The sequence below is a fragment of the Sciurus carolinensis genome, chromosome 6, assembly GCF_902686445.1.
Source record: "Sciurus carolinensis chromosome 6, mSciCar1.2, whole genome shotgun sequence".
In the NCBI taxonomy this organism is placed as follows: Eukaryota; Metazoa; Chordata; class Mammalia; order Rodentia; family Sciuridae; genus Sciurus; species Sciurus carolinensis.
This window is the reverse complement of record NC_062218.1, coordinates 100,920,419-100,945,477: the sequence shown is the minus strand read 5'-3', so window position 1 is coordinate 100,945,477 and position 25,059 is coordinate 100,920,419. Positions and strand designations below refer to the sequence as shown.

Here is a 25,059-nt window from a genome sequence, read left to right as displayed (position 1 = left end):
GACCTACTACATGTGGGAAATCACACAGCCGTTCTGCATCCAGCTGCGCCTGACGTGTTGTCCTCCCGGCCCAGTGACCTGGGTTAAGGAACTGGTCCTCTTTCAGCTCTCTCCACAAGAGCTCCTCTGGGGGATGGTTGTGGAAGTTAAGTTAGAGGTGATGTGTAAAGCTCACTGCACGGCTGTCTCTCTTGCTAATTCCCTTCCCACCCTTTGTGGCCCTCCTGACTGTCTCATAGCTGTGAACGGAAAAATCCAGTGGTGATCAATGTTGTAGAGGGTTGTGAATATTCCCTCACACCAGGTGACCATGAGCACATCACTTGGCTTATGGAAGCAGCACAGACAGATGGATTCTGGGATGGGGTCCAGGTTGCGGTCTGGAGGAGGGGATACTGGCAGCCCCCACACCCCGCTCAGCCCATCCTTTCACTCCAGCGAGCCAGGCCTGGAATACGGATTTGTAGCCTACTGCTCTTCTGGGACTTGAGATGTCTCCCCAAGGCCTAAAGATTGATATTCTCCTCTAAAGGAAATGGACCCTGCCTCTCCCACTCTGGCCCTTCCTAACACTTCCCCACCTCCCACCAAGGCTTGACACACAGCTGGTTCAGGGTGGATCCAGATGCTCGCTGTGCAAGGGGGGAATGTGTTTCCAAGGCGACGTTGGGTTGTTTCTGGAGACCCTTTGACCCTCCCCTCCCTGCTTTGTGCTGCCCCAGGACTGAGCCAAGCCTTTGGAGGGTGGCTTCACCTTAGGCTAGCTGGCTGGAGCCCTACTATGGTGGGAGGTTCGGATCCCACGCTGGATGGGCCCTGGGGGAGGTCAGCTGGGGGATGAGTCAAAAGGCTTCCTCGCCTCTGGGTTACCTCCAGGCCTCTCCCTCTTCTCACTGCTCACAGTCGGAGGAGGGCTGCAGAGGCCCCTGTTCTAGGAATTGTCTCTTAAAAACTCTAACCACATCTTGCTCAAGGATGGAAGTGTGTCCTGAGTTGGCTACCTTAAAATCTTTTCATACACTGCTGCTCAAGGGAGAGACTTCTGGTGACTAACTGGGAGCTGTACGTTCATCATGCTATGGCAGCCCCAAAGTCAGTATTTTCCTGGAGTCAAGATTCTTTTCTTCCTGGCCAGTCCCACATCCTGCTGGACCTGCGTTGGTCAGCTCATGTTTCTCATTATCTCTCCCCGATCCTCTTTAAAGGCTTCTCATTCCACCGGGGTTTTATTTTTAACTTGCACCATAATGCTAGGGCTGAGCAGGACATACTGCCTACGTCCACAGGAAACAGGACCGCCTAGAATGGTGGCCCTGTTTTGGGGGGCTTCCTCCCTCTCTCCCTGACTCTTTTCCTTTCACATTTATTGAGCAACACCATGAGGGTCCGGCACTGGGGATATGAGAACAAAAGGACAGATTCGGTCCCTACTCTTGAGGAGTCACATTCTGATGGGGCCCGGGAATAGGACACAGAACATCTTCACACAAACCAAGAAGGGCAACAAAGAAATAAATGGAAGAAGTAGAAATCATAGAAATAAAAAAGGTCTATTGACTCAAAAGAACAAGCAAGGCCGGTATAGCAGAGGCTCTTGCGTGTGGGGTGGAAAGGGGAAGCCTCTTTGAGGAGGTGCCATAGAAGCAGAGGCCAGAAGAATGGGGGGCACCAAGCAATCAAGGAGCAGGGTAGAGACTTCCTCAGGGAGGAAAGAACATGTAGTAAGGCCCCAGCATGGGCAAGAACATGGAATGTTCTAGAATGCAATGGAACACTGGGAAGCTGGAAGCCTAGGGGGCAAAGAGGCAGTGGTCAAGATAAGCTGGGGAGGGGATCAGTGGCCAGGTCCTGCCAGGTCCTGGAGTCTCGAGAAGAGTTTGGGGGATTCATTCTGGGTGCAGTGGAAAGCCACTGGGCAAGGTGGTGACAGGTGGTAGTAGACATTTTAAGATCTTCACTTGGTTCCTAAAAGGAGAACTGACTTGGAGAGGGGTGAGAGGAGAGGCAGGGAAGTGACGGCTGCTGAGGCTGGAGTGGAGCAGGACCACTGAACACATGCTGGCTCTTTGGGAATTAGCTCCTTCCAAAGAGCTCAGAGAACTATGTCCCACAGTTGTAACCCAGCCTGAGACATCCAGGCCCCAGTTGCAGGGTTGGCCAGCATGAGCCATGGGGGTTACACAGCCTATTGCCTGTAACTGGCCGTGTTTAGTAGATTTCCAAACACAGTTAAGAAGCTCTTTGTTCAACATCTGCCCCTCCGGTGGTCCTGAAAGGTGCATAACTACTCTTCTTTCTTTACACCATGGTAGCTCTGTCTGTCTTTTACATCTTTGGTTGAGATTTGAGCCCAAATGGGCCAAATCCACTATTTTTGAGGCATTGTTTGATCAACTAGGAAGAAAACATGATTTAAAAACAAGGACGACATGTACAACATTGATAGAACTTGCTTTGACGGAGTGATCTCACTTAGTCTGCAGCTCATGGATGATATGTATACCCAAACGCCATGAGCAGTGGTTCCTGCTCTCTGGGGAACACACACTATGTTATTGCTCTTCAGAAGGAAGCACATGGAATATGGAACCGAAGTACAACATAAAAATTTGGCAGAGAATAATAGCAGTCATTATTTGCTGGGCGTTGCAGGCTTCTATTTCTATTAACTCATTTGATCCTCAAAAAGATCAAGGGCATAGGTACCACGCTTAATCCTTTTTAAGGACGACAGAGCTGAGGCTTAAGTGGAGGCGTCGGGACATCACTTGGTAGAATGTGACAGTCAGGGTCTGGAGGTTGGTCGCCTAACTACAAACCAGGTTCCTTGCTGCCTGGTTGGGTCACTACTATGTTTTTGAAACTGAAAAAGACCTGAAGGAAAGCATCCAAACTGCTGGCAGAGCAGGGATATGAGCAAGTTTGTTGTCTTTTTCATTTTCTCTTTTTTATAGCTTTGAATACACAGTGTCTGGTATAGATCCTCTCAGGATGCTCAGGATCTTCTTGTTTAATGATATTGCTGAGTTAATGAGTACATGTTATTTAAAATTATTTTAGGGTGATTAAAATAAATGTAATTGAAGAAAAGATAAAATAGAACTTTAACAATTTTTAGAAAATAAAAATTTACCCATCATCCAGAGATAATCACTATTTAAAATATCGATAATAATGATTTATACCTTTCCAGTTTTTTCTTTTATTTGTGTTTGTGTCTGTCTGTCTCTCCTTATCTACCTACCTACCTACCTTCCTAGTGATTTATTCATGTATAGTGTGTGTATAATAAAAATAATTCTATATTGTACTTAACGTACTTTTTTACTTAATATATCATGAACATTTCCCATTTCATTTAATATTCTTTGTTTTTTTTTGCTTGTTTGTTTTTTATTTGTTCTAATTAGTCATATATGACAGTAGAATGCACTTTGACACATCATACATAAATGGAGTATAACTTCTCATTCTTCTGGTTGTACATGATCTAGAATCACGCCGGTTGTGTTAGACACATATGCACATAGGGTAATAATGTCAGATTCATTCTACCATCCTTCCTAGCTCCATTTAATATCTTCTATAATGGAATTTTTAATGGTGGCAGTGTATTCCTCTATAATTTATTTAATGAGTCCATATTATTAGATATTCAATTTGTGGTCATAATTATCAATAACACCATATTAAACATTCTTCTACAAAACAGTTATGCATAGCTACCATCTTAGTATGTTTGGGCTGCTATAACAAAATACCATAAACTTATAGTGCTATAAATAACAAATGTATTTCTTTTTTTTAAATTAGAGCATTATACTCATACATAGTAGTTGGGCTCATTTTGACAAAATTATACATGCAAAGAATTTGATTTCAATCCCCATCTCTGCCTTTCCCCCTCTCCTTCTTTCTGCTGTTCTCCTTCCTCTACTGTACTGATCTTCCTTTTGCTCCTTATTTATTTATTTTTGGTTGGTACTTCTACAAATACATAAAGGTGAAGGTCCCCTCGGCACATTTACATAACAAAAAAAAATCATGTCACATGATTTTGTTGAATTCATTGCATATTTCCTCCCCTTTCTCATCCTCCTTCCGTCCCTCCTTCTATGAGGTTCTGGGTTGGGAAGTCTTGATGGTGGAGCCAGCTGACTCAGTGTCCGGTGTGGGAGCTTCCCGGCAGCCATCTTTTCCTTGTGACCTCACACAGCAGAAGCAGGGAGGGATCCCTTTCTGAGGCCTCTTTTATAAGATTAGTAACCCCGCTCAAGTGGGCTTCGCCCTCATGGCCTAGTCACTCCCCAAAGGCCCCCTCCTAATACCATTGTCTTGGGGGTTTGAATTTCAACATATGAATTTTCTGGGCCCCAAACAATCAGATCATAGCAGTTACAGTGCTATTAAAAAGGAAAAAACAAACCAAAAACTACACATTCAAATATAAAAGGGAGCAGATAATTCTTTTTAGGGCCCTTTGGGGTAGACTAACTGGCATGTTTCTTGCCTCTGACCTTCAGAATCACTTCAAGTTGAGATGTCATTAAAACCCTCTGCACTTCCTCAGTGCTGGTCATTACTCACCTCTCAAGTATGCTTTGGTGTAAATTCACCACAATAGGAATAAGTTAGGAAAAAACTCAGTTATGACTAAAATGTGGGTCCTGAAGCTAGACAACTGGGTTTAAATTTCAGTCCTTCCTGGCACATTCATTTTCTTGAGCCTCAGTTTCCCCTCCGTATAAAAGGCAGAGACCTCAGAGGGTTCAATGAGGCAAAACCAGCAAGGCTCTCCTGAGCACCCTGCCCAGCAGGGGGTGGAGGCTCAGGAAATGTCTTTTATGAAGAAGGAAGCACTTTCTACTAGTGCAGTGCTTTGGAAAACTCCCTCCCCTTCTACTCTGAAAGAGCCAAGGAAAATGAATTGTCAAATCACTCAAAATACCGTCTGGCTATATTTTTCTTTTTCCTTCTTTTTTTTTTTTGGAGGGTGGGGGGCTTGCGGGGGATGGGCTGCATGTCAAAGTCTAAAGTATTAAAGACAATTAACTCTTTTTTTTTTCTTCCCCACCAAGAACCAGGTTGATTGCATTAGAGATATCTTTAAATAATTCTTTTGTTCACAGCTGCACAAGGAACGTAGCCTTTCTTTGCACTGGGCCAGCTGCATTTTGTAACTGTCTATCCTCAAATAAAAACAAAGCAGGCGAAGCAACAACACAAAAAAGGACTCTCTAGATCAATCCTAAATTGCTCTCCGTTTTATAAAACAATGCAGGAAATGGCTAATCTCTATAATGCAGACAGCAGGAAGAACTTATCTATTCATATACTATACATTGTTAATGCAGACACACTAGACACCTAGTAGTATTGGGTATTTATCTTGACTATATGTTTCCTTATAAACAGCAGACTGTTGAGGGTTGAAACAGTGTGTTTATTTAATCTAAATACTGCCAGGGCCTCTTGGGAAGATCAGAAGATGATAAATGATTAAATGAGCAGATGCTTTTTCCTCCTAATTCATATTTATTGGAATATGATCATGATCCTGATGGAATTATGTAGGATTTCTCTAAATCGCCATCCTAGGCAGTAGGGTATGTGATAAAGCACTTCTGATGGCCAGGCCAAGTTTTTACGTTTCTGTCTAATCATGGGAAATGTTCAGAAGCCTGGGGTGGGGTAATAGGGTGGTGTGTTCTCAATACCAGAGAGGCTCCAGAGATCACAGTTAACACATTTAACTTTAAGGCAACCCAGGTTTGGGCACATGCCTTGCTGGTGCTGGTTGGGTGCCTTTTGTGTGTAAGAACCACACTGTGGGAGTCAAGGATAAGATGTGTTCTCTGCTCTCATATTGCAGTGTGCAGAGAGAGACAAGCCAACTTGGTTGGCTAAGGAATGAAGTAATTGCTGGGCAAGCGCCACACTGTGGGTCCTTCAGGGAGGCTCTTAATGGCAAGATCAGGGAAAGTTTTGCAAGGGTGATTGCATTCGGCAGACACTTGAAGGATGAGAAGAGTTTTAATTAGCAAAAAAATGGAGAAGGGCCTTCCAGGTGGGGGAACAGCAAGAGACAATGCATGAAGGGGTGGGAGTTCTTGGTGTGTGATAGGGAGAGGGAGATGCCCAAAGGGCTGGAAAGATACAGTGGGAAGTGAGGCCTTTCAGTCTGGATTTGGGTCCACTTAAATGTTTAGGCAAGGATTTGGGGTCTTGAAATTTGGGAAGTAGGGAGCAAGGAAAGATCTCCTAACCTCAAATTTTTGTAGGCAGGTCTTCCTACAGGAAGAAACCTCAGTGACAGTATGCAGAACAGAATGGAACAGCACCACTGGAGGCAGGAGAGCAATCCTGAGGCTCTGGGGCCCACTTTCCACATTTAACCTCTTTGCAGTTTTGAACAGTGTGGCCCAGCCCAACACCCCTCCGATGCTGAATCCTGTGCCCTTTGACTCTCCTCCAGACTCTGCCTCTACTTGCCAGGCCTCTGTGACTTCTCTGAGATAACCGGCTGCACTGGGAGTCTCTGGGAGTGTGGGGTTGTCACAGGCAAATGGGGAACCCAAGATCCAAGCCTCAGTTCTTGTGTCCTAACAAAAGAAAATCTTAAGTCAGACATGAAAAGACAAGCAAGAGAATTTTATTATAAGTGAAAGTAAGGCTCAAGCAAAGAACAGTCTAGAAGGAAAGAAGGTCATCTCCAGAGAATGGCAAAGGAAATAATGCTACTTCCAAATTTATTACTGCTTGATGTTTACCAGAAGACCTGGGGTCCCCCTTCTGCTGTCTTTACCGATCAGATATCTATCTCCTCCTTCATGGCAGGCAGGAAGTTTTTGACCCTAGTTGGTCTTCTCTGGAACTGTCATGGCCACCACCCCCATTCAATGGGAGCTTCATCTATAATGAATTCTATGTTAAAGTGGGTGCTGGGGTCAACAACCAGGCAAACTTCATCTTGGTGTACCTGTGCTACTCGTGAAATTTCCCTTGTGAAATACATTGAGAAACCTCCAACCATAAATTCTAACTTTACAACCATCTTAGTAGATCCTGTCAGGAGTTAGTGCCCTTGATCTTTCCTTCTAGATGTATTTCCTAGTTGGTTCCCTTTGTTTCCACGTGTTTACTCTCAGGGTTAGTACACCTGTTATTATACAAGTTATTTGATTATTCTTTAAAGGCAACTCAAAAAACCCGGTGACCCTGCTACGTTATGGGTTCAGGTTCCACTGCTCATCTAGTGCCTAACCGGGTGACTCCAGGGTCAGTGACCCCAGGGTGGCCACCTCTGTCTACCTGTATCCAGTCTTCAGGCTGTTCTCCCTAAAAAACTCCTCTTTCGGGCTGGGGAGGTAGCTTAGCTGGTAGAGTGCTTGCCTTGCAAGCACAAGGCTCTGAATTCGATCCCCAGTAGCCCAAAACAACAACAACAACAACAAAAACTCCTCTTTCCTCTCTGCTCTGACTTTCCTGCAACTGCCACACATCTGGCTTCTCTCCAGAGGTCCATTCACTGCCTGCCAGGCAGCGGTCAGCAGACGTCTGGCTCTTACTCACCTCACTTGCCGCACACCCCGCAGCCTGGTGTTTGCGCTGCTGAAGGGGCTTCTCCCATCTTTCAGCAAACAGCTCTCCATTCACTCCTCCAGCCCTGCCCCACCCAAGTATGTCTGATTATTTCTTTGCCAAAGCCTCTCCATCCTCCTGTTCGGGTGACTGTAGAACGATCCTCTCCTTCTACTCTCATGGCTCAAGTTTAAGATCTTTTCTCTATTTCAGTTTAACAACTGTTGAGCATCAGGGGCTGTACTGGGGGGAATGAGCACAAGAAGGAAGCGCTTGGCCCTGTCCTAGGCCAGCCTGCAGCCTCGTAAAGAAGACAGACACTATGCGAGGACAGATTCACTTTTCAGAGACTGGAAATTCTGTGCTCCTCGGCCTCTGCTCTGTCCACCCCCACCAGTAACCAAAATTTCCCTATAAAGTGTTTCCAGAAGCATTTTCCAAATTCCCTTCTCAAAAAAAGCTCCACTGTCTCTACTTTTATTTGCTTGCAGATAAGTTTGAATTCTCTGGAATGGCATCCTTTGAGGTCCTTCATGAGTTGACTCCAGACTAACTTACACTAACTTTGCACATCCCTAAAACCCCCGCCCCTGCTCGGTGGCATCAGCCACTCAGGCAGTTCCTTGATTCTGTGCTGTTGTCTGAGATGCCACAGATTCCACAGAATCCTGCTCCCTTCTTCCTCTTTAGCCCTCCATCCCCCCCGCCACTCTGGGCACCTCCCTCAGAGCACTTAGCACAGTCTGATGTGATGTCTATTATTTAGCCTCTCACCCTCTGTCAAGGACAGAGAGCTTATCTTATTCCTCCTGAATCATCATAACAACAAAAATAATAGCTCAAATTATGAGACGCACTAGAATGCAGTTTTTATTTATGTGTCAGGTGTTCAGTGCTTTGTTTGCATTATCTGCGTAACACGCATGCAGGGTGGGTGCTGTCACTGGCCTGCTTTTATAGAGGAAGTCGCTGAGGTTCAGAAAGGTGAACTGACTTTCTGGATTTTAAACCAGGAAGCCTTACTTTAAAGCCCGCAACCTTAACCATGACTCGGCCTTCATTCTGTTGCTCTGGGGTCAGGCTCCTCGTTTGTAGCGTCCTTAACGGGTTGGCTTCATGCAGGGAAAAGAGACAGGGAAGCGTAGGACAGTCTCTCGGAGGTCATGTGAAAGTCACGCTCACTGAGACATGACCGAGGCAGGCTCATCAGAGGTCACACGTTCCTTTACATGTCGACTAGGAAACGGAGGTGACAGTTTCCAAAGGAAAACTAAACATTTTTAACTGCTTTGGTGACAAAGGATCAAATGGCAGTTTGCTGAGTCCATATTGATTGAACCTGATCTGATTTGGGTGGTGATACCCATCACATGGCCCTGATGGACCCAGGCTCCCAAAGCAAAAGACTTGCCCTTCACACAGCTACAGCTGCCTTTGCCCAAGGTGAGAGGGACATTTAACAAGGGATATCCTGTCCCTCCCTCACTGGACTGGACCCATCTGCTTCCTTAGGGCAGGAGAGTTCCCCAGGTCACCACGTGGGCCCTGCTCAGCTCAGACAGGCCTGCCCTCCTGAGCATGGGCATGCTGGGCCTGCAGTAAGGACAGTTGGGACAGGAAGGTCAGGAAAGGGAAAGGGTTGGTCACCCCCAGACCTGTGCACAGGAACCAACAGGCCAGGGCGCTTCCTCCATTCTTCTCTGGGGCATGAACAAGAGCTGGTGAATGAGGTGGGAGGTAGCCCCAGAAAGCCTGTAGGGACACAGCCCAGAGTTTGGACCTCAGTGCTCCCCAGACCTGTGATATCTGACATGCAGGACATTGGTAGTAGGAGGACAGTCTGCTCCTCTTTCCTCTTTTCCTTCCCCATCATCTGAGAGGGTCCAAGAGGTTGGTGGCTCCTATGGTTTGAATATCCCCACTAAAACTCATGTTGAAATTTAATACCCATTGTGAGGTATTCAGAGGTAGGACCAGGTGAAACACTTAATAGGTGACTGGGTCACGAGGGGCCTATGAATTCTCATGGAATTATGGGTTAATGTGTTATCTCCAGAGTGGATCTGCTACAAAACTACTCTGGCTCTGTCTCTGGTACACTTCTCTCTCGCCTTGTTTCGCTCTGCAGTGCCTCTAGACTCTGTAGAAAGCCCCCACCAGAAAGCCTTCACCAGATGTGGCCCCTTGACCTTGGGCCTCCAACCTTCAGAACCCTGAGCTGAATAAACCTTCATTCTTTATAAAGTACCAATTAGGGGTACTCAGTTATAGCAACAGAATATGGACTAAGTCAGTGGCCTTTCCTTGTTTTATTTCTTGATTGGCCTTTAGTTTGACTTGGCTGGTCTACAGCACAGATATCTTTATGTGCTGCTTTGTCCTCCATATCCTGGCTTACATGCTGCGTTTTGGGGGGACATGTCAGAGGATACACAGACAGGCAGAGGGACAGACCCATGAGGGAGTAATGTTGAGAGTCCCCTCTAACACACTGTGCTTGCTACACTCTGATTCAACAATGCCAAGCTTCTGGATCTCAGGGCATCTTACACCCCATCCTAGTCACTACACTGCACTATGGACATAACTACTTTTAAAGGAGCAGAAATAAATTTTGAGGAGTTGGGACTTATTTGACATATTCCTTAGACCATTAGTCCTATTTCTATTCCTCAGCCCCCTCGGGGGCATCCACAGGCCCATGATGCTGCTATAGATCTCATGATAACGGGATTCAAGGTTGAACCTGCAGCTAAATTTCATTCAACAAAGTCTGAGATCTTTATCAAATGTCATACCAGAGTAGCTCGAATTACAACAGAACTCCACGGAGCATCTAAATTGCAGGCCCGAGTCTGGATTCCTAAGTCTGGGTTTGGTGCAGTGAGGCAGGACAGGTTTGAAGGGCCAATTGCAAGGGGGTGGGGAGAGCAGGCAAAGGTCGCCACCTGGGAACCCCTGCAGGTCCCCCAGAGGAGAAGCTCCTTTACTGTGCTGGAGGAGGAAGGCTGTGCCATGCTCCCCAGTCCCTGGAGGACTGAGAGTGGGAGATCTGTGGACATCTGAGGAGCGTGAGTTACCATTGTGGTAAATATACAGCTTTTCTAACAGTGAAGTTTTCTAACAGTGAGCAGTTCCTCAACCAATTTGTCCAGAATGGTCCAAAACCCTAAGGAGGGGCAGCACCGGGATATGGAAGCCTGGCTCAGAGAGGAGGAAGGCAGGCAGGAGGGCAGGTGGGCAGCTGGGCTGAGGGGTGCAGTGTAGATGGGCAGCTGCATCCTAGCTACCATGGCAGACAATGACCCTGGGGTTTTGATCTCCCTTCCAGTGAGAGTCTAAGATGGGTACTTTGCAGTGGAGCCACCCAGGTCTCTTATAGTCCAGGTCTCTTATAGTAACTTTTTATAATGTGTAATAAGGTAATATTATTTAATAATCTGTATCCTCTGCCTCCTTAGTTAATAGTGCAGCATCATGCTAAGCACTTTGCATAAGCTTATCTCATTTTATCCTCACAACAACCCTACAATGTGTTTAGATGATATTGTTATTATCCCTGTTGTAAAGAAGAGGGAACTGAGGTTCAGAGAAGTGACAGGCTCTAGCCTAGTTCTCACAGAAAGCATTAATGGAGTAAAGACTTGTCCTCAGCTGGGCTGCGCCCAGGGCTCCAGCTCCTGCCCAGCCTGGAGAAAACAAGGAAACCCCCAAAAGTAGATCAGTCAAGTTTCAAACACAGGTAGAATGCCACAAAACACCCCAACCGCCACTTACTGTCTGACCACTCCCGTATTTAATCTACAGGACCATAAATTGTAAGACATGCCATCATTTTGGGTAGCACTAAGAGAAAACTGCTGCACAGCCTGATTTTAGAGATGTTAAACTATTAACCAAAGGTGCATCTGAGTTTGATGGAACATTGCAAGGCTGTGCTGGACTAGGGGCTCTGCCTACTGTGACATTTTGTCACAGTGGCCCTTCCCATTGCAAAAGCAGGGCTGGACCCAGGCTAGAAGCAGTGGAGTCTGGCTCGCAGTAGGTTACACAGAGCTAGGGAGCTGCAGAACCCAGATCTGTGTTCAGCAACTTCCTGTGCCCAAACTCCCGGGCCTTGGCCAGGAGTCCACACTGCCTGTGAACAATCTGGGCCATCTTCGTCATTTGTTCTTTCTGGTGGGCTTGGCAAACAAAGAACGAAACGGAGACACTAAGCTGCAGGAGAAGAGAATGCTGCCTGGTCGACCCACACAGGCTCATCTGTGCCTGGGCCCTCATGGCATCTGGGGTTCCCGCTGGACTCTGGGATGCAAGGCATCTGCTTTGTGAAGTCAGGCAAGCCCTTCAGGACATCTGAAGGCCAGTCCTCTCCTGCTTCACAAGCCTCCTCCATCTACGGTCTTTTTCTGACCCATCTCTCCCTTTCCCCAAACTCCACTGGTGATCTGTGCCAGATTTTGTGACCTCTTCCCTGACCTTGACATTATTCTTCCCACATCTTCCTTGCCTCCTCCCACCTCCCCAAGCGTCTTCATCTCAACCTCACCCTGCCTTCTCAGGAGTTTATTCAGGCCTTAATCATTTCCCAGTCCTGTGGACCCCACTCCTCATGAAAGGTTTTCTGGAATCCCTGCATGTTAAGATGAAAATAAAGGGCGAGAGAGAGGCTGCCTGTGTGGAAAAAAGTCCACTGGACAGGTTCCCTTGCTCTCATTTTGACCCCAAGACCTCCACCGTCCACTGTGGGCTAAGCATGGCCAAGTGGGCCTCTGGGTTTCCAACCCGTGTCGTCATCGTGGTCTTCTCGCCCTCTGTCTTGCCCTCTTGGCGCTCCTCCTCACAATTTTCCACAGTGAAGAGGGCAATTATACTTCATTAAATCCTCTCAGCTCTTTGAGACACCCTCGTTCTCTCCCCTCCCAGTCACTGAGTCACCCTTTCCCATCACACCTCTTCTCAAAGCCTTCCCCAACTGGAGATGAAGGATGGGAATTGGCACTCTCCCCTCTTCTGATTTTACACGCCCCGTGTCAACAAGAAATTAAAATCACAATTTGGAAATGCCTCCTAATGGACAAGATCATTCTATTGGGTGATTTTCTTTTTTCCCAAATGACCTTCCTCTTACCCATCCTCGGCCCCTTAGAAACTTCCTTCTTTTTCTTCACATGACTGTCTCAATTCAGCTTAACCTTCCTACAAAGCCCCACCAAGAGGAACTTTATTTATTTTTATTTTTTTAAGAGGAACTTTAAAACAACTTGCAAACTGAGTGCTGTGGCACACTCCTGTAACCCTAGGTCCCCTGGGGCAGGACGATCATGAGTTTGAGGCCAGTCTGAGATAATACAGAGACCCCCCCATCTCAAAAACAAGAACCAAACAATGAAAATCTTGCAATCCCAATATATGCAAACTTGTATTAAATATTAGACATCATTTGCTTTCAGTGTTTGGTTGAACTGTGAAACCTGCTTAGTGTGGGCTTCTTTGTTCTAAGCCCCTCCAGAGCACAGCCATGTCTGCCTCATCCCTGCACTCCATACACCAAGAAGTCTTTCACGTGCTGAATGAATGACGAGCAGTTGTCACTGGGATTGTGTGTGCACTTAAGAGGTGAGCTCTGTGACACAAATACTGAGGGAGGCCCTGCTCTCAGGTCCTGTGTTAAGCATGATGGACAGGACAGAATAAAACAGACACAAGTTCCTGCCCTCTGGAAGCCCACCTTCTAGTGGAAAATGACCACTAAAAATGATTATATTGGGGGCTGGGGTTGTGGCTCAGTGGTAGAGCGCTTGCCTGGCGTATGTAAGGCACTGGGTTTGATTCTTAGCACCACATATAAATAAATAAAGTAATTAATTAATTAAGGTCCATCAACCACTCAAAAAATGTTTTAAAAAATCATTATATTGGTGTTCACATAATATGGGACTCTAATAAATGTGCTAGAAAAAGTCTTGACATGACAGAAAGTTGAATTCATGTTCATTCTAAGGAAAGCTAAGGAATGTAGATAGATAGACCATTAGAGAATAGATGAGGGCATTTTTATCAGCTTTACTGAAATATAATTCATATTCCATTACGACTCACCCTATTATTAAAGTGTACAATCCGATGGCTTTTAGTACATTCACAAAGTTGCACAACTATTGTGCTATTTAATTTCAGGATGTTTTTAGTGTTTGAATAAAGTAAAAAACAGGTCTGGGATGTAGTTCAGTGGTTAAGTGCTTGCCTACTATGTGTGAGGCCTTGGGCTCCATCCCCAGCACCATAAATAATAAAATAAAACAACCATATCTTTTAAGCAGCTATTTTCTATTTGTCTCTTTCCCCATCTCTGTGGATTTGCCTGTTCTGGACATTTCCTACACCTGGAATCATATAAAATATGGTCCTTTGTGACCAGCTTCTTTCATTTCACATGCAGTTTTCAGGATTCATCATGTTATGTTCACTCTTTTTATGGCTAATATTTCACTGTATGAATGTACCACATTTCTTCATCCATTCATATTCAATGGACATTTGGGTTGTTTCTACTTTTTGACTACTATGAGTAATTTAATGAACATGAGTAGACTCACTTTTATATGCTTTCATTTCTCCTGGGTATATACTTAGGTGTGGAATTGTTGGTCATTTGGTTAACTCTGCTTCACCATTTGAAGTGTTTTCCAAAAGTGGTCACCATTTTGCAATCCTGCCAGCAACACATGAAGGTTCCAATTTCTTCATACCCTCCGCAATACTTGTTATTGTCTCTCTTTTCCATTAAACCCATCGTGGTGGGTATAACATGACATTGTGCTTTTGTTTTGCATTTTCTTGGTGGCTAGAAATGTTGAGCATCTTTCCATGTGGAGATGAGAATATCTGTACCATTTGTGAGGCAGCTACAGTGTCCACAGCACAGTGCCTGCACACTGGAGATGCTCAGCAGGAATGAACGTAACTAAGAGTGAGCAAAGAAGTAGGCCTTGGAGGATGTCGGTTCTGATAGCCCCGCCTGTAAGAGGGACGGTTGTATGAGGGAAATGTTTTGGAAAGATGAACCAAGCCACTGTCATTCCTCTCACCTCATCCCAATGCTTGTAATCCGCGTTCCATTTGGGCCTCCCATTCAGAGGCTGGGCCAGGGGGCTGGTCTCCCGTAGCCAGAGAAGGAAGAGGAAACAGAATAAAGAAGACAGCGGAGAGACTCAACTGCCAAGATTTGTGGAGAGACTTGCAAAATGGTTTGTGCTCCCAATTCACATAGCGAGGGCGAGGCTCGGCAGAGAGTCTGTGGAGCGCCCACTACTGTGGGGGTGGGGTGCGAGGGTCAGTCCCAAAGATGGGGTTAAAAAAGAAGGTCTGTGTGGTGTGTGTGGTGGGGGCTGGAGATTTTGGCTTTAGAAACATCCTGACACACTGAGGGGAGAACTGGAGACAAGGCGGTTCTCAACGTGGGGGGCTGCAACGTGAGGGTTGAGAGGGGGACGGGAGTAATGGATGGCAAGTGGGTGTGCTTCGATGCTGTTCCCACATGATGCAGATGCTGAGATATGAGCCAGAGGCTGCTATGGGTGACCCTACAGTGGGGTCTGGGCAAACCTTCTGGGTGGGGAGCCAGAGGCCCATGGCCAGCCAGAGCTGGTCAGTCCAGGAGCCGCCCTGGGCCCAGACAGACCAGTCGTCCCAACTTGAGTCATAAAGGCCAAGGAGTGGGCAGAACACTCATGCCAGAGAGCTTGGGCCCCAAGAGGACCCTTTGCAGGAGCCTCGTTGGTTCTTCTCTTCCAGGAAGAGGTTGAGTTGAGTGACCCCCCCCTCTACTTCTCCTATAGCCAGGGGCAGGGATGCGGGGCACTGAGGTCAGAACATTTCCTAATTGGACCATTTAAATCTCACATGGGATAAGAATGCAGATATTTCCATTTACTTAACAGGTAGGGTCTTGTGAGGAAACCCCCACTACAGAAAAACTAAGGGAAACCATGGCCATGTTGTATGAGGAAGCCTGTGGCATTGCCCAGAGTCTGGTTCCTACTGTATCCCCATAGGGGGCTGGTAAGACAGGGATATGGTCCCATCAGCATTGCTTAGACTCCAGAAGCTTCTCTGGAGTCAAGAAGTATCTGGGTCAGAGAGTCAATAAAAACAGTCCAAAGTTCATGGCCTTTGTCATCTTTGGTTGCAATCCTTTCAGAAGCATCTGGAAGCATTCAGATGGGCCCAGCTAAAGAATGGCACTCCTCTAACAGTGGCACCCCTGGCTTTTGAGCCCTTACTTTGTCCCAGGTGTTGTGCTAACTCTTTACATGTGTCCTTGAATCCTCCAGCAGCCCTCGGAAAGTAGAAACTGGTGTCATTCATGTTTCATAAAGAAACTGGGGACTTTCAGAGGTCTCCCAGGATCTTGCATGCACATGGAAGGGCATGCATACCTGCACCCAGGGGTGCTACCTATAAAGCCCACTAACCCCACTACAGTGTGGTCCCATTAGGGCAAGAATCATGGCTATTCAGTTCACAAAAGTATTTGTGAGGCATGACCCATTGTGGATGTTATTTGTTGCCTGGGTGAACAAAGGTTGCAATCAGATCGTACAGATGTTGTCTGCCAAGCTAAGAAGTTGGGCCTTTGGCATGTAGGCTATGAGAAATAATGGAAGAAATCTGATCAAGGGCAAGGCATGGTCAGATCTGAGGTTTGGAAGGACAAGGCTAAAGATGCCATGGACCAGGTAAGAAGAATAAACTGCGGAGAGAAAAAGTAGAAGCAACTTCCATGGATAAAAATTGAGAATTATTTTATTAGAGCTAAGTCATTGATAGAAGGGAAGGGAAACTTAATAGACATTTAGATCCAAGGATGAGGAGATGCACGTAGGTAGTGAGGGAAAGGGAACATGACTGAGTCTGCAGTTCGGTTACTTCATAACATTGTGCTGTGTTCTCAGGAGTAATGGAAGGAGGAACACACGGATTCTGCCTTGGGATGTATCTACAGAATGTCTAGGAAGGTTTCTTGGAAGTGGTGGGAGCTACGAATTGGCAGATCAGGGCAGAGGTATAGAACGGGATTTGGGAGACATGGTGGATTCTCAAGCAGTCCAGGACACCCAGAGAGAACATATATTAAAAGAGATCATCCAAGACAGGACCCTGAGGGATGCCATACTTCAAAGGGTGGATATTTTTGTTTAGATCTGGAATGTCCTCCAAAGATCCATGCGTCGTCGTCTTGGACTCCAGTGCAGCAACGTTCAGGGGTGTGACTTTGGAGAAGTGACTGGATCATGAGGGCTCAGACCTTATGTGTGGATGAACCCACTGGTAGCTATATGGACTTCTGGGAGATGGTAGAAACTGTAGGTTATTGGGCATGATTGAGGAAGTAGGCCGCTGGGAATGTGCCCTGGAAGGTATTTCTCGTCCCAGTCCCTATCCTCTCTCTCTGCTTCTTGGCTGCCATGAACTGAGCAGTTTTCCTCTGCCACACCCTTCTGCCCTGTCTCATGTCAGGCCCAAAGCAATGGAGCCAGCCAACCTATGAAACTGTGCGCCAAAATAAATCTTTCCTCCTCTAAGTTGTTTTTCCCAGGTATTTGTTACAGTGATGAAAAGCTGACTAAAACAGCAGCTAAAGGAAAAGAAACTAGTGCGGGGCACTAAGCAAGTTCAGGTACAGAGAAAGAAGACCCAGAAACCAGAAAGTGCAGCATTATCTGGAGTGGGATGAAAAGTCCTAATGCCCATTAGGGTCGGAGAGTTCACAAGAAAATGGTAGAGAGCTGGTCTCAGTCTCTGGATTCACTCAGCTCCAGCTGGAGAAGACAGCGGGTATAAGGGGCCAGGTCCTGTGATGGTTAAAGAGAAACCAGAGAGCAGGAGTTTGATGTGAAATCTTCCAATTGGTAAAATCAAGTCAATTAAGGACAATATTCAAGGGCTAGAGGTATAGTATAGTGTTGGTGCTTTCCTAGTGTTCAATCCCCAGCCCTGTGTTCAATCCCTAGCACTGAAGTAAAAGAGAGAGTGAAAAGAAAAGAACAATGTCCACAATATAGCCTCAAGACATTGCAACCCAGGTGCAGGAGGAGATCATGCACCTGCTTTTCCAAGATGGGTTTCCATGGAGGAATAGGCTGGAAGAGGGCCCCAGAGGGCTGCGGATGTCTCCAAGGGACCAGGATGCTGTCTTCCTTTAGTAAGTTCAGCTGTGCAAAGAAGCTGAGAGTGGCAGGGGAGAGAGGGCCTCCAGGTGGATTGGGAGGTGTGTTCATCTGCTCTTCATCGTTCTGACCAAAATACCTGACAAGAACAACTTAGAGTTGTAAAAGCTTATTTGGGGCTCAGAGATGTAGTTCATGGTGGGTTGACTCCATTGCTCTGGGCCCAAGGTAATGGCGAACATCATGGTGGAAAGGCGTGGCAGAGGAAAGTTGCTCAGTTCATGGCAGCCAAAAAGCAGAGAGAGCAGGAAGTCATGGGCAAAATATAAGCCCAAAGTAACCCCAGTGACCTTCTAGCTCCAACCATCCCTGCCTACGCTTTCTAGGTAGTTCTTTCAAATTATTAATACATCAAATGAACTAATCCATGGATTAGGTTACGTTTGCGTAATCTAATTGTTTCATCTCTGAGCATTCTCCTGTGTTGCCTAACAGGAGCTTTTATGGGGCTTCTCATATCCACACCATAATACAGAAGGGTTTTCAGGTGGAAGGGACTGAGGCAGTTTGGGAGCCAAAGGGAAAAGTTCAGTGAACAGTATTCTTGCCCTCTTTTTAGGGAGTTTTAAAAGTTTTTGTTTTCTTTTAAATTACAAAAATTTCTACAGTAACAGAATAGAATGTGACTTCTCATCCACCCCAACTCGTCCCCAGAAGTAATCAAATTTTCAGGTTCCTATCTATGTATACACATACATATGTGATTTTAAAAAGTTATAGGGTAATTCTTTATCTATTATTCTAGGGCTTTCTTTTTCTCTACTCAAAAATTTACATAAATCTCTCTCTCTTTTTTACAGTTGCTTGATGTGACTTGGCTATATGATTTATTTTATTACTCTATTATTGATATGACTTTATTTTCAAATTTTTTGCTACTGCAAACAGCCCTGCAGGGAATCTCACACATAGATCTTTGGGCACTTGTGTGAGTGCTTTTGTAGGATAAATTCTTAGTACTGGACCTGCCCGTTGTAGGGCTGGCACATAATGTGCTGGTTCCTGGAAGGACCTCTTGATTTGTCTGTTCTCTCAGGGCTAGGAATAACAAGCACAGGGAAGAAGACATTTCCAAGGGAGCTTGTAAATTGAAAACAAGTATTCCAACTTGATGAATATACAGATTTCTTTTTAATCAAGATGTTGTAGTAATTGTATTATGCATAAGTAACTCCTATTCACCTGATAAACATAGACCAAATATAAATCACTTTCAAAGAGATAACATTACAGTCTGACCTTCTTGGTTTGATTTTTATGACCTTCTATGTGTAGAGTCAATATTTGAAGAAGATTCTCATTCCTGAGGGCACATTTACACTGTTAAGATTTAACGTGAGGGAAATTTGTCCACGGATTTCAAGGAGATCAAAGGTTTATGTTCATTAACATTTTTAAAGACAGACATCATTTTATTCCTGGGACTTGGCATTTAGTATGTGAAATTATCAGATCATTCTTTGGTGCAGAGTAGGTAAAACCCTATCTCCTTTGGGTAGAAAACACACACACACACACACACACACACACACACACACACAAAAAAACATTTAGGAAAAACAAAGACGAAGCATAAACTGCTTCTTGGTGGAGTTCCTCTGATTTTGCAGCACACTTGACTCAGAGCGCCCTCTTCTGATCTCAGGCGCCACGAACCAGCCTGAGTCCAGCCAGATTTCTACTTTGGAAAGCAATGCTAGCTCTCTAATGCTGACATAAATGAAATCTTTGACTTTCTTTTGCTGTAGCCACTGAAACCCCAAGGTGTTCTCTTTTAGTATTTGTGCTATATTTTCATGTTACTCATGGCTCTGCTTCCTTTTTAGGAATAATTCCTTGGTGATTACAGTAATTTTTTTTAATGCCTTCTTAGATATGAGTTAAGCTACTGGGATACCACTTACATTTATTAACTATTGGAAATAAGATTCGTAATTTTGGATAAGCAAGAACTAGATCTAGAAGCCAAAGCAGAACAGCAAACAATCGTGACTGAGATTGAGGTTTTCTGTCCACTCTGGACAGTTGTCAGAACCACAGGACAGCCTTGTCTTTCCTGTATTCATTTAGCAATATTTGCCAAGTGCCTACTATGTGCCAGGGAGTGTGCTAAGAGCAAGTTTCAGTGGTGGACAAGATGAGAACAGTTACACTTTCATCATTAAGTGTGATAACTAGGTGGTATTTTTATTGCAAAATGCTTGGAAATTTAGGAGCATCATAATGGTTTACTGGAGCCTCAATGATGTTCTTTCAAATTACCTGTTAATATGTCCTGTGCAGCCAGTCTACTAAATTTAACTAGGCTAATCCTCTCGCTCAGAAATGTCTTCTAACATCTTAAAAGGACCATTCAATCCTCCAAGGAACACGCTCATGATCTGTTATGATAGGGGGGAGGAGGCAGCATGAAAGAAAACCATTTTTCCAAATAACTGTTTTCCTTGGAGCTTGGGTGGGCAGAGCTGAGGCCAGGCCCTGTTTGGCTGCGGGAACCTGTGGTTACCTGGCACTGTCTTCATAAACCCTGCTGGGTGAACAGCAGGCTCGTGACCCTCTGCTCATCCTTCCTCTGGGCATAAAAGAAGTCCCCCTTTTCCTTTTCTCTCTCTTATTTGGGGTTCATCTGCCAGTACAGAGGGATCAAACCCTGGAAAGTCCAGTCCCAAAGAGGGTACTTCCTTTCAATGAGGCCACAGTATTCATGGAGTAGAAGACAGCAGGCGAAAGCACTGGCAGATGAGCCAGGCAATGTCATCCAAGAGAGATAAGGAAATGATGCAAGACCAAAGGCTGGAAGGAACCAAATTCTGTGCAGCATCCAGTGAGATTCCACTGGTTATTTATGCCCTAACTACTAAACTTCAGTTGAACTTGGAAGGACGCACATTGTTTCTTCCTTACTTCTAACTGGATTTATAAGCACATATGATGCTTCTTTGGGAAAGTCAAGTATCCTTCTAATTTATTATCCAAAGATCAGTGAATGACCTCTAGTTCATTGTAAGAGAACTTGACTTTTTAAAAGGCTAACATTTTCTCTAAAATCATTCCCGATTTCCAAGAGCTTGGTACCAATGCGTTTATTTTTGTTGTTGTAGTTGGGCTGAGGATTGAGCCCAGGGGTGCTCTATCACTGAGCTACATCCTAAGTCCTTTTTATGGTTTATTTGGAGATGGTGTCTCAGTAAGTTGCTCAGGCTGGACTTGAACTTGTGCTCCTCCTGTCTCAGTCTCCCCAGTCACTGAGGTTATATGAGTGGGCTGTTGTGCCTCATGGGTTGTATTTTATGGGTTTGCTCCACGAAAATTTCCAAAATTTCCGATTCCTTTTCCCAAGTTACACTGTTCAATTAAATCCAGTTCATTTAGTCCAACTCACCAAATATTTGTTGAGCTGAGCACTGTGTTTGTAGAAGACCTGGACACCACCCTAGGGAAATTCACAGACCAAGGGATGAGACGGACGATAAACAGCTCACTCCAGTCCAGCATGGTGAGCACAAATGAGAGAGTTACACACAGGCAGCACTTCCAAGCCTCTGCCCTCCTGGAGTTACGGTTTGGAGGGAGAGCCAGATGCTGATCAGAAAATTGCGCAAATAAAAGTAGAATTTAAACTCCAGCCAGTGCCCTGGAGACGAGGCAGGCGGTTCTGTGAGTTAATGCGGCAGCTGGCCTGGGTGTATGGGGAGGGACAGGGTCAGAAGAGCATCTTCAAAGAATATCTGAAAGATGGGTCAGGGCGAATTAGCTGTAGACTGGTGGAACCAAGGTCCAGGCACAGGGAGGTACGTGCACAGAAACTGGAGCAGGAGGACCATCGTGTATCCAAGAGATCAAAGTGAGGCTGGTGTGGCTAGAGCACAGGCTGGCAAAGGAGAGCGGGTCAGCGGGTCAGACCCCACATGGGAGTCTGGTTGACCTTGGCCTGCATTTCTGTGCACTCATTTCCTCCTCTGTTTAACGGGGTTTTGAACAACACCTGCCTCATAGTCCACGTCTGCAAAGCACACAGAGGAGTTTGCTGCTGTTGTCAGCTGCTACTGTGCTCATTGCAATCGTCATCATTCTCACCTGGGGACAAGGACCTGCCCAGCCAGGTCGGATGTTTCTTTTTAACAATTCATACTGGATCTGTGGGCATAGTCCCATAGAGGTCTCAGAAACCACAGAAATTAGCATAAACTCCTGTCAAGGTAACCACTGGCTTTCTGGAGACATACTGAATGAATGACCGGCGGGGCTGCTGACCACAGGACTCAAAAACAACCGCCAAGAGTTTATCCCAAATACCCAGAGAAAAAAACAAGACGGAGGAAGGAGGACTGAGCCTCCCGAGAGAAGGCCATCTATAAATGGAAAATGACACTGAAGCAAAACAAATCTTATTTGATGTGAACCCATTTTTGACTCTGTCTGGAAATGCAGGGCCGAAGGAAGTGGAGGGGACAGGGAGTGAGCCGAGGTGCCCAGGATGAGGCTCCCGACGGAGCTGGCGCAGACACACGTGTGTCCTGTGACGGGGCCATGACAAAGGGCCGCAGCCGGCTGCCAAGGTGGCCACTCCTCTGACCAGATGCAGGCGGACCTGGGCACTCCTGGGTGTCTGCACTGTGACACATGCCTGGACAGCATGTGCTGGCCCACTGACTGAGGGGGCAGCAGGGCCCTGAGAGGTAGGTGCAGGCAATGCGGGAAGAAGCATGGGGGAGCATCACTGGGACCCTGGGGCACCTCTCTTGCCTCAAATGGGGCCATCAGTGTCATTGTGTCACAGGGCTATCATCCCATAGAATAGGATGACCCAATCAGGTAGTGCTTCATAAACAACCAGTCAGCACTCTCCAGAGCAGCTCGCAGCCGCCATACCCAAGGCTAGTAGTTCTGGTTCTACCTCCCCTTCACTCTGCAGGTCATTTCTGAACATCCTGGTGCCTCATAGTGCTCATGAGAGAAGAACTCTGACCTTACCATCTAAATGGCTCTCCTCCCACTCCCACCCAGCAGGGGGAGGGACAGGGACTGAAGCTGGGAGGCAGGTAGGAAATGGCAGTGGCTGGAGACGTGGTGGTAGTAATGGAGAGGGAAGAACAGGCCAGGTTGAGGATCTGTTTCGAAGGTGAACTAATGAAACTGCTAATGAAATGGATTAGGCTAGGTGAAGGAGACGGCGTAAGCGGGAGAGAACCAGTTTTCTTTTGGGGCTAAGGCGCTGGGAATATTTACTAAGATTTGAAATATTTGGGAAAGAACAGATGGGGAGTTGGGCAAGGGGAATCTATAGCTCTGTTTGGACTGTGTTAACTTTAAGGTGGGCAGTGGACATCCAAATGGAGATGTTCAGCAGGGGTGGAATGTAACATCTGACTACAAATGATTTTCCCAGGTTTCCCCCCTGCCCACAGAAGGAGACATGCTGGATTCCAAGTGACTGTTCCCATTCTCACTCTGCATCTCACCACTCTGTTCCTTGCCTAGTCATGTCTTCTGCCCAGTGCACCCACCAGTCTGAGGCCTTTTGAGACCCTAGACTTGTGACCCCAGTGACCCCTCCTCCCCAAATCTCCATCGTAAGTGATTTGTGCCTTGAGGCCACTTATCTTGTTTGTGATGCTTGTCGTATTTTCCCCCCCATTTATTAACTCCTGTGCTGGCTGCTAAGTTTCTGGAGTGCAAGGCTCGCAACCACCTACCTATTTACTTATTTTATTTTTACAATATCTTGCATGGTATCCAAAAATGTGCTCAGCACCGAGAAATTAAAGAATGCAGTGTGACTCACAGAGTCACTGAGATGACTGACAGGCTAATCTAGTCACGGGTAGTCAAAGGTGGAAGGTTTTCTAAACCCTAGGGGAATTGGTGGTGGCTGCATGTCTGGTTCTTTGGTGTAGAACTACCGGGCACAATGCTCAGTCTCAATTCACCTTCGGTCCCCTGCATGTAACCTGCTTTAGGTTAGGGATTTTCCTCAAAAAAATCCAAATCTAATTTATGCACTCACTACAGAAGCCTATCTTTAGAAAGTCAGCAGTATGTTCTTTCCTGAGGGAAAAAAAATTCATATGCAGTGTTTTCACTGTGGCCTCTGTCACCCCACGTCCAGCTTTATAAGCCTGGACTTTGGGTCCTTTGCTTTCTGCAGATTCAGGCATTTGTGCTACAGCACTGGAAACTGTCAGGCCCCAATTGTTTTATGATCTATGCCCAATCTATACGACTGCATTAAAATCAGATCAATTTATTTCAGCATGTTTTGCTTCATGGGGCGCCAAGTCATGGGTGCCGGCTGGGGTTGTGCTCAGTGTGGTAGAGCACTTGCCTAGCACATGGGAGACATTGGGTTCCATCCTCAGCACCACATAGAAATAAAATAAACAAGATAAAGGCATCATGTCTATCTACAACTAAAAATTTTAAAAAAAGATGACAAGGTCAGATATTGGATAGTGGGATCTTGTTCACCTACAAAGTGAACAGAGACAACTTAGAAATGAGAGTAGTGAACGTGGAGGGGGCTGGGGTGTGAGCTGAGCTCAGGAGCATGTGAAAGGTAAAAGATGATTCCTGGACCAAGTAAGGGTATGGAGGCTAAGCGACATTAACAAAGAAATAAAAACGTAAAGAGTGGGGCTGTCGTGGAAGCTACTGAAGGAAGACAGAAAAGAACATAGTCAATAACTGCAGTGTCGCTTATTGAGTGAGGGTTGATAATGTGCCTGGCCCTGGGAAAGGGGCTTTATTTATTTATCCTGATGACCATGCAATAGCTATTATTTTACTCATTTCACGATGAGGAAGGAACTTGGGGATCAGAGAGATTAAGTAACTTCCTCAACATCACAGAGCTAGTAACTCTTAAGAGTTGGGATTTTGACCCAGTTCTGTTGAATGCCAAAGCCCGTGTTCGGCACCTCCTGGTATTGATTGATTCGGGGTCACTCCTTCCACCAGGCCTGCTGCAGGCTGAAGAATGAAATGTCTCACGACACTTCAAAGATCAAGGATGATGAGCTAATTTGGAAGTGCAGCTCAAAAGCCCAGCTCGGGATGAGCCGTCTGCCAGGGCGGCGAGGGCTCAGAGCAGAGAGGCACTCCTCCATCACCAGGGAATACTCACTCCATTGTGTGGGCCCCACCTAAATGTTTTTATATTGTCTGCCCTTCGCCATGAGTAATGCCACTTTCCATTTTAAGCGGGAGCTCCAGGAGATGACTGCATTATAAGCCAGGATTTAACACT

At 45.9% G+C, this 25,059-nt stretch overlaps 1 protein-coding gene across 9 annotated transcripts in view; it reads left to right on the top strand.

Moving 5' to 3' along the window:
• Fgf1 (fibroblast growth factor 1) overlaps positions 1–25,059 on the top strand; it is a 94,275-nt gene that overhangs the window by 20,918 nt on the left and 48,298 nt on the right. Inside the window, exon 3 of one of the 9 annotated variants that reach the window (XM_047556397.1) lies at positions 23,295–23,386. The exons of 7 other annotated variants lie outside the window; for them this stretch is intronic. The gene's annotated coding sequence lies outside the window, so the exon portion shown is untranslated. Of the gene's footprint in view, positions 1–13,084; positions 13,201–23,294; positions 23,387–25,059 lie in introns of all 9 variants that reach the window. One more of the 9 variants, XM_047556398.1, reaches the window with a different exon arrangement.